Genomic DNA, 6,331 nt, shown 5'->3' on the forward strand with positions numbered 1-6,331 from the left:
TATTTTGTCCTAGACATTGATATCGAAGATAGTTGTTTGGCTTCTGACTAGTGCCGCTCATGGATTGGGTAAAATCTCAGCCATCGATGTAATGATCTCTACGTAAACTCCATGTCATTTGACCATTGCATAGTTAACAATGAGTCCGGTCCTCACCCAAAATTAGTAGTATGGATCCAGTCCACATGGACTAATAGAAACACAAGATGTTGGGATGTCGTAAACGAGAACTAGAATCCACGGTTGAGATTCACAATTTGGCTGGCCAGTCGCCATTTGAGATTCCAAGCCTTGCGTCGATGAGGTCAAGGCATGATCTTCCCTGATTCCAGCTGCTCATCCTCTCAAATGCTGTGTTTCAGACAGGATTCAGGATTCAGGGCCGTACAGATATTCCTCGCTGAATCTTCCAAGGAAGGCCGAAGGGGAAACTCCTTCAACTAGAAAAAAGAATTCGCCGATCAATGAATCTGTCATCTACCAATTGCCAATAAAACCCACCGTCTGGTCATGCCTAGGAATTTTATACGCATGGACAACTGGATTCTCTCTCTTTACTTTAAGCAGAACAAAGGAAAAAAAAAAACAATTCTTTCATTCATCTATCATGGCAAAGTTGTCTTTTTAGACATTTCGTAGATTCAGCTCCAAAGTTATGTCCTTTTATGTCACAAGTTCCCTATGAATGTATCCCCTCAATGTAGACTTCAACACACCAAGGGAACTGAGAACTCAATACGTCAATAAATGAAGCTTCTCCATTCGAATCTCTCATGTATTGATCTTCGTCCTTGCCGTCGTGGCCGCTTCGGCAATTGCCAAGGCTCAGGTATGCCGCCGGCCTAGCGGCAAACTCTGAGGGAACGCACCAAGTGCAACACTGATTTAGGTGCTGATTACTGCAATACAAATGCTCGCCCCCCGTGACGGAATGCACCAAGGCGACATTGACCATAAACAGCTTCGAGAAGGGTGGGGATGGGGGCGCGCCTTCTGAGTGCGACAACCAGTACCATTCCGACGACATGCCCGTCGTGGCATTATCAACTGGGTAGTACAATAATGGGAAGAGATGCCACAAGGAGATAACTATCCACGGCAACGGGAGAAGCGTCAAGGTGAAGGTGGTCGAAGAGTGTGACTTGACGATGGGGTGAGACAGGGATCATGATTTAGAGCAACCGTGCCCAAACAATATTGTCGATGCGTCGAAAGCGCTGTGGAAGGCTTTGGGAGTTCCGGAGAGCGATTGGGGGGAGAAGGAGATCTTCTGGTCCGAGGACTGATGGCATTTCTGAAGATTGGTTCATGAACCAGTACCTAAGAACTCGTGAGAAGAATTAGCAAGTTCTGTCTTTCCAAATTTCCATAATAAAACTCAACTAACTAAGACTTGCCTATTTATCATCATGTAACGAATAAAATGATGTGTTTGAAGTGGGAAGGCCAATGAATTTTATGTTTATATTACCATCTCTTCTGAGTACAAGAGAAAGGAACAGTAGGAGATGTTCCTAATTCGATACGATAACTATCTGCAATTACTGCAACTCAATTAGCAACTAGCATGTAGGACATATATTAGTTCAACAGCGAGACATGGCATTAAGTGGAATTCTTATTTTAATCTTAGCTTATAGAGTAAATGAGCTCAACAGTTGGAGAAGAGATCAAACTAAAAATTCAAGGCTCAGGATTTGCTTTTCTTTCTTTTCTGTTTTTCCCTGAAGTTTGAGTTCACTCTCCTCATTGAAAGATTATTTTAACGGTAGCTTGTTAAAAAAAGAAACGAGTTTTTGAGGAAGCGGAATTTGAGCAAACTCTTACAACCGAGTACTTCGAAGCCTTCAGGCATGATGGCGTCAAATGGACCGGGTCGGTTTTATGCCACATAGGTTGGTCATCTCAGATCGCAGGAAACGTAGCCCACCAAACTCTATAAAATTCAGTCAAATGTCCAATGCACTTGCCACATTTTCGTTCTGTTTCTATAATCTTAGTCTGTAATTGCCAAAAACGTCATGGACCAAATAAAAGCAAACACAGCCATAGACAGTTGGATTTGGGAAGTCTAGCAAACTAATCCTAGGGAAAATAGAGGGAAAATAAACAGGAAAAAGCAGAGTAAACAGAATCAAGCAGCAGAAACCCAAATTGACCGCAATCCTTGGTTGGAAGAACAACTCAGTTTATCCTCTGCAAAATGAAGTGAATTACTAATAATAAAGAACATTAGAGAAGCGCATTGACTTTCACAAAGCTTTCCGTATTCACTATTCGGTTCAAACCGTGAAAAGTTTGAGCAAACAGCACTAAACGGAGCTAATAAGTACTAGATCTGGAATCCATTACAGAAGTCACCCTGAGGCCGGTATCACATTGTTAAAAAGCGGTTCATTTTGGGAAAGTCCTAGAGCAGCATGCTTAGGAATGAAGTATGCTTAACAGAGAAGGAAAGAGAAGGCAGTAACAATTTGTCTTAAGTCGGCAACAGTGTACGTGGGAAGGAAGAAAAGTCAGCTGGAAGGTGGCTGAATTAGTCAAAAAGAGTGGCTGGTTGTGAGACTTTGTGAGCAAGAGATGACGGTCAATATTTGCAGAGAAAATCTTGAAGAGTAAAGAAATGTCTAGTGTTATCTAGCTGTCTAAGTCGGTCAAGAAAGGGGCGGTGACCTACGCCTATAAATAGGACTCGGTGGACGTATACTCTTAACTAGTAGAAAACCAGAAAAACTCTTCTTCCTTTGTAATCCCAACTGAGATAATAGAAGTCTTTCCTTTGTCACCCTGTGCTCCCTTGCCCTTACAGGCCACTCATATATACATCGCTGTTGGTTCCTTGCCATATTTCACGTACACTTGTACACGCACTTCCGCAAAACCAACACACACAAATCATACACATGTTAGCACAATCTGCATAAATATTTCAGAAGTCTCAATAAAGCATGAGAATCGACTGTGCACACCAACCTTTTCTGTTACCTTCATGAAATTCCCAACAGCTTCTTATGTCCTGCAGCATTTCGTGAACATTGTTCCATTAGTTCATTAAATGGACATTAATGTTTTCTCATGATTCAAGCATATCTAGGAGACTGTCTTGTGAATTATTATTATTATAAACGACATGATCCTTGAACATCTGATGGAAATGAACTCGATCCTTTAGCAGCTATACGGTACCTCAATGGTAAGATGAGATGTTGTGGGGGTAATAACGATCTATAATCACCCTATTCTTATCTACCAGGAACCTGGCAAGGTTCCTCTGAATTTCATCCTTGAAGATTCCCCATTTTCCTGATTTCGGGAACTTATATAGTGGCGCTGCCTTTTCCTCGTTCACTTCAATCTAACAGAAAGAAAAAAGGAAGTCGAGTGCCAATTCCACGTTGCTGAAACAGCCCTCAGACCACAAATGTAGAATTTGGAAAAAGGAAGCAACTGTTCAAGAAGCTTGGTGATGATAATTATGAGACCAAAAAGAAAAGAAGTGTTTAAGCTGCATCGGAATATATCTTTGGCTCACAAAATTACCTCCTAATGTCAAAACTATGATTCGGCTACCAGCTACCTCCAACACTGTCGGCCAGTGGTCCATTGTATTTATGAGATGGTGTTCTGAATTGTCCGGAGTGCAATGGTTTTGATTTATGAGAAACTTCTTTAAAATGACAGATCTCGGCTAAAATGGATGTTTCTTTGAGCTTGTCGACATGTGACATTTTGAAACAGCTACTCATCAGCTGTTTCGGGAGTGGTGGATCTTGCAAAATTTTGCTTAGGTGTTGCCGGATTGCTCAATGAACTGTTTGAATTCATTTGATGGATGATTACTGTCATCTACATGAAAATGGACAGCCTTCTTGTTGATGTAAGTCTCTTCATCTTTAGAGTGAAGGGCTCTTTGATAATTGATGCCTCTACATATGAATCCATTCATCTATCCGAGTTGTCTTCTTTAAACTTAAGCTCCTATTGCAAAATTAGACAGAGAAGAGATTTCTCAATAGGCCATGCCACACATGACAAGATTTGTCATCAAATTGTATTTTTATGACTAAGAATATTGGGAAAAAGACATACCCAATACCATAATTTTTGTACAGTACTCACTTTAGTGCCAAAACTTTTTTTAAATTTCTTGAATGCTACTTTTTAGTAAAAAGACCAATACTTCAATGCCAGCACATCTTGCCGAAAAAACCAACATGAGAATAATTTATTATAAGACTTATTATATAAGATTTGACGCGGCTTGCAGGCAAAATGAAACTAGCAACATTTGTGGGTAGAATTTCTTTTATTTTTCTAATAATTTTATTTTTTACTTTTCCTTCTCTTATTCATCTTCCTCTAGTTGGTCACTGGCCTTGGACGAGGGTTGACCCTAGCCTAGATTTGGCGAGGTTGACCTCGTTGAGGGCTGGTGTCTAGCCGGTCATTGGCCATCATCGTGGCAAATGACTGGCTAGAGGAAGAAAAAGAAGAGCAATAGAAAAAGAAAGAAAATAAAAAAGAAGAAAAGAAAAGAGAAAATAAAAAGAAAATGGTTTGGGCTTGATTCTGAATATGTTCATGAGAACAAAGAAGCGACTTATTGCAAATCTATTCTCGGGAATAAATTTATTTCTGAGAACTAAAACTTGACCAAATGAGTTTTTGTTATTTTTTTCTCTTGAAATAAAAGAAAAAAGATAGTTACTATTTGACCGGTTACCAAATAGTCGATAATTCATGTCAATTAACTTTTCAAGCGGTGACGATCTTTTTTTGTATGGGCCCCCATCCATGATCAATGTTGGACATGTCATATTTCTAGCTGTTACCAGTGTAAAAATTGTTGAATCACAGCTAATCCATCTAAGAGTTTTACGCTGTTATGGTACTTTTACACACCTCCTCATGCATGGATTAACGGTTCGCCAGTCTGTTTTCTAAAGCACTCATGCAAAGTGTTTCACAGGAGTGTCTCCCTCCTCAAATACATGTATTTTTGTCCATGAGCATTTTGCGGCATGATGTTTTGCCATTTCGATGCAGTGTTTTTAATATGAAAGGTGGAAGGAGTTCATACTTGCTTCCGTGAATTGCTTCTTCGAGACCCTAGACTTTATACAAGTCCAAAAACTTATGGACATTACTTGGTGCAGCTTGTGGTGGCACTTTTGTATGCGGTAATACTAAGCCAAAGAGCAAAGAGGTGGCTGCTCATGCAGTTGATGAGGACACTAAACCTAAGGTTGCTGATAATAAATCTATTGTACCGAGCAATGCTCCTTCACAAAGCTACACTTGTTGATGTATCAAGACTGCACGTGCTGGTTTTTTCTCTTTTTTGTTTTGTTTAGTTGTTGGTGTCCTGTTTTTTAGGAGTTGGTTAGTCAATCTTATCTCCTAGGAGCAGTTAGCTGCACATATCTTAGATATTCTGATCTGTTGCTGATTTTGTGGATCAAGCAAGCCGTTAGTTGGCAACGTGGGTTTGTGGTTACGTTCTAGTATGTATTTTGAACATGTTTTTCAGTTTTTTTTTTTTTTCTGAACACGACACTCTGCTTCTGCTGTAAACTTGTTCTCTGCTTCTGCTGTAAAGTCCTTTTCTATTTTTGCTGTCTACGTGTTCTCTGTTCTTTTCAAGAAAAGAAAACAACAATGGTATCAGAGCCTTCTTGATCTTAAGGGGCTGTGAGTGACTTGTGAGATTGACTGAGAGGTGTGTTTGCATCCATAGAAGTTAAAAGCAAGAAGGAGGCATGATCGAGTGGTTTTTCAGCAATGGCTCCACCAGCGTTTGATGGAGAAAATTATCAAGCCTGGGCAGTGAGAATGCGAGCCTATCTAGAGGGTTGTGATTTTTGGGAAGCTGTGGAACAAGATTATGAAGTTGCTTCCCTTCCTGACAATCCAACCATCAATCAAATCAAGTTTCACAAGGAGAGGACGACAAGGAAAGCAAAGGCAAAGTCTTGTTTATATGCTGCTGTCTCACCTGCCATTTTTAGCAGAATTATGGCTTGTGAATCAGCCAAAGCTATCTGGAACTTCCTCAAAAATGAGTATCAAGGAGATGAGAGGATCAGAAGCATGAAGGGGCTAAATCTGATCACAGAATTCGAGAGATTGCAAATGAAGGAGTCTGAGACAATTAAGGAGTATTCTAGTAAGTTGATAAGTATTGCAAATCAGGCAAGAGTTCTAGGCACTGACCTCTCTGATAATAGGCTAGTGCAGAAGATTCTTGTCTCCTTGCCCGAAAGGTTTGAGGCAACCATTGCCTCTTTGGAGAATACCAAGGATTTGTCTCAGATCAAGTTGGTAGAATTGC

The 6,331-nt window shown here is 40.2% G+C and overlaps 1 pseudogene; it reads left to right on the forward strand.

Annotated features, from left to right (window-relative positions):
- Nucleotides 1-299: 299 nt before the first annotated feature.
- LOC104443122 lies at nt 300-1,286 on the forward strand (annotated as a pseudogene).
- Nucleotides 1,287-6,331: the final 5,045 nt, after the last annotated feature.

This window comes from Eucalyptus grandis, chromosome 4 (assembly GCF_016545825.1).
Source record: "Eucalyptus grandis isolate ANBG69807.140 chromosome 4, ASM1654582v1, whole genome shotgun sequence".
NCBI classification, from domain to species: domain Eukaryota; kingdom Viridiplantae; phylum Streptophyta; class Magnoliopsida; order Myrtales; family Myrtaceae; genus Eucalyptus; species Eucalyptus grandis.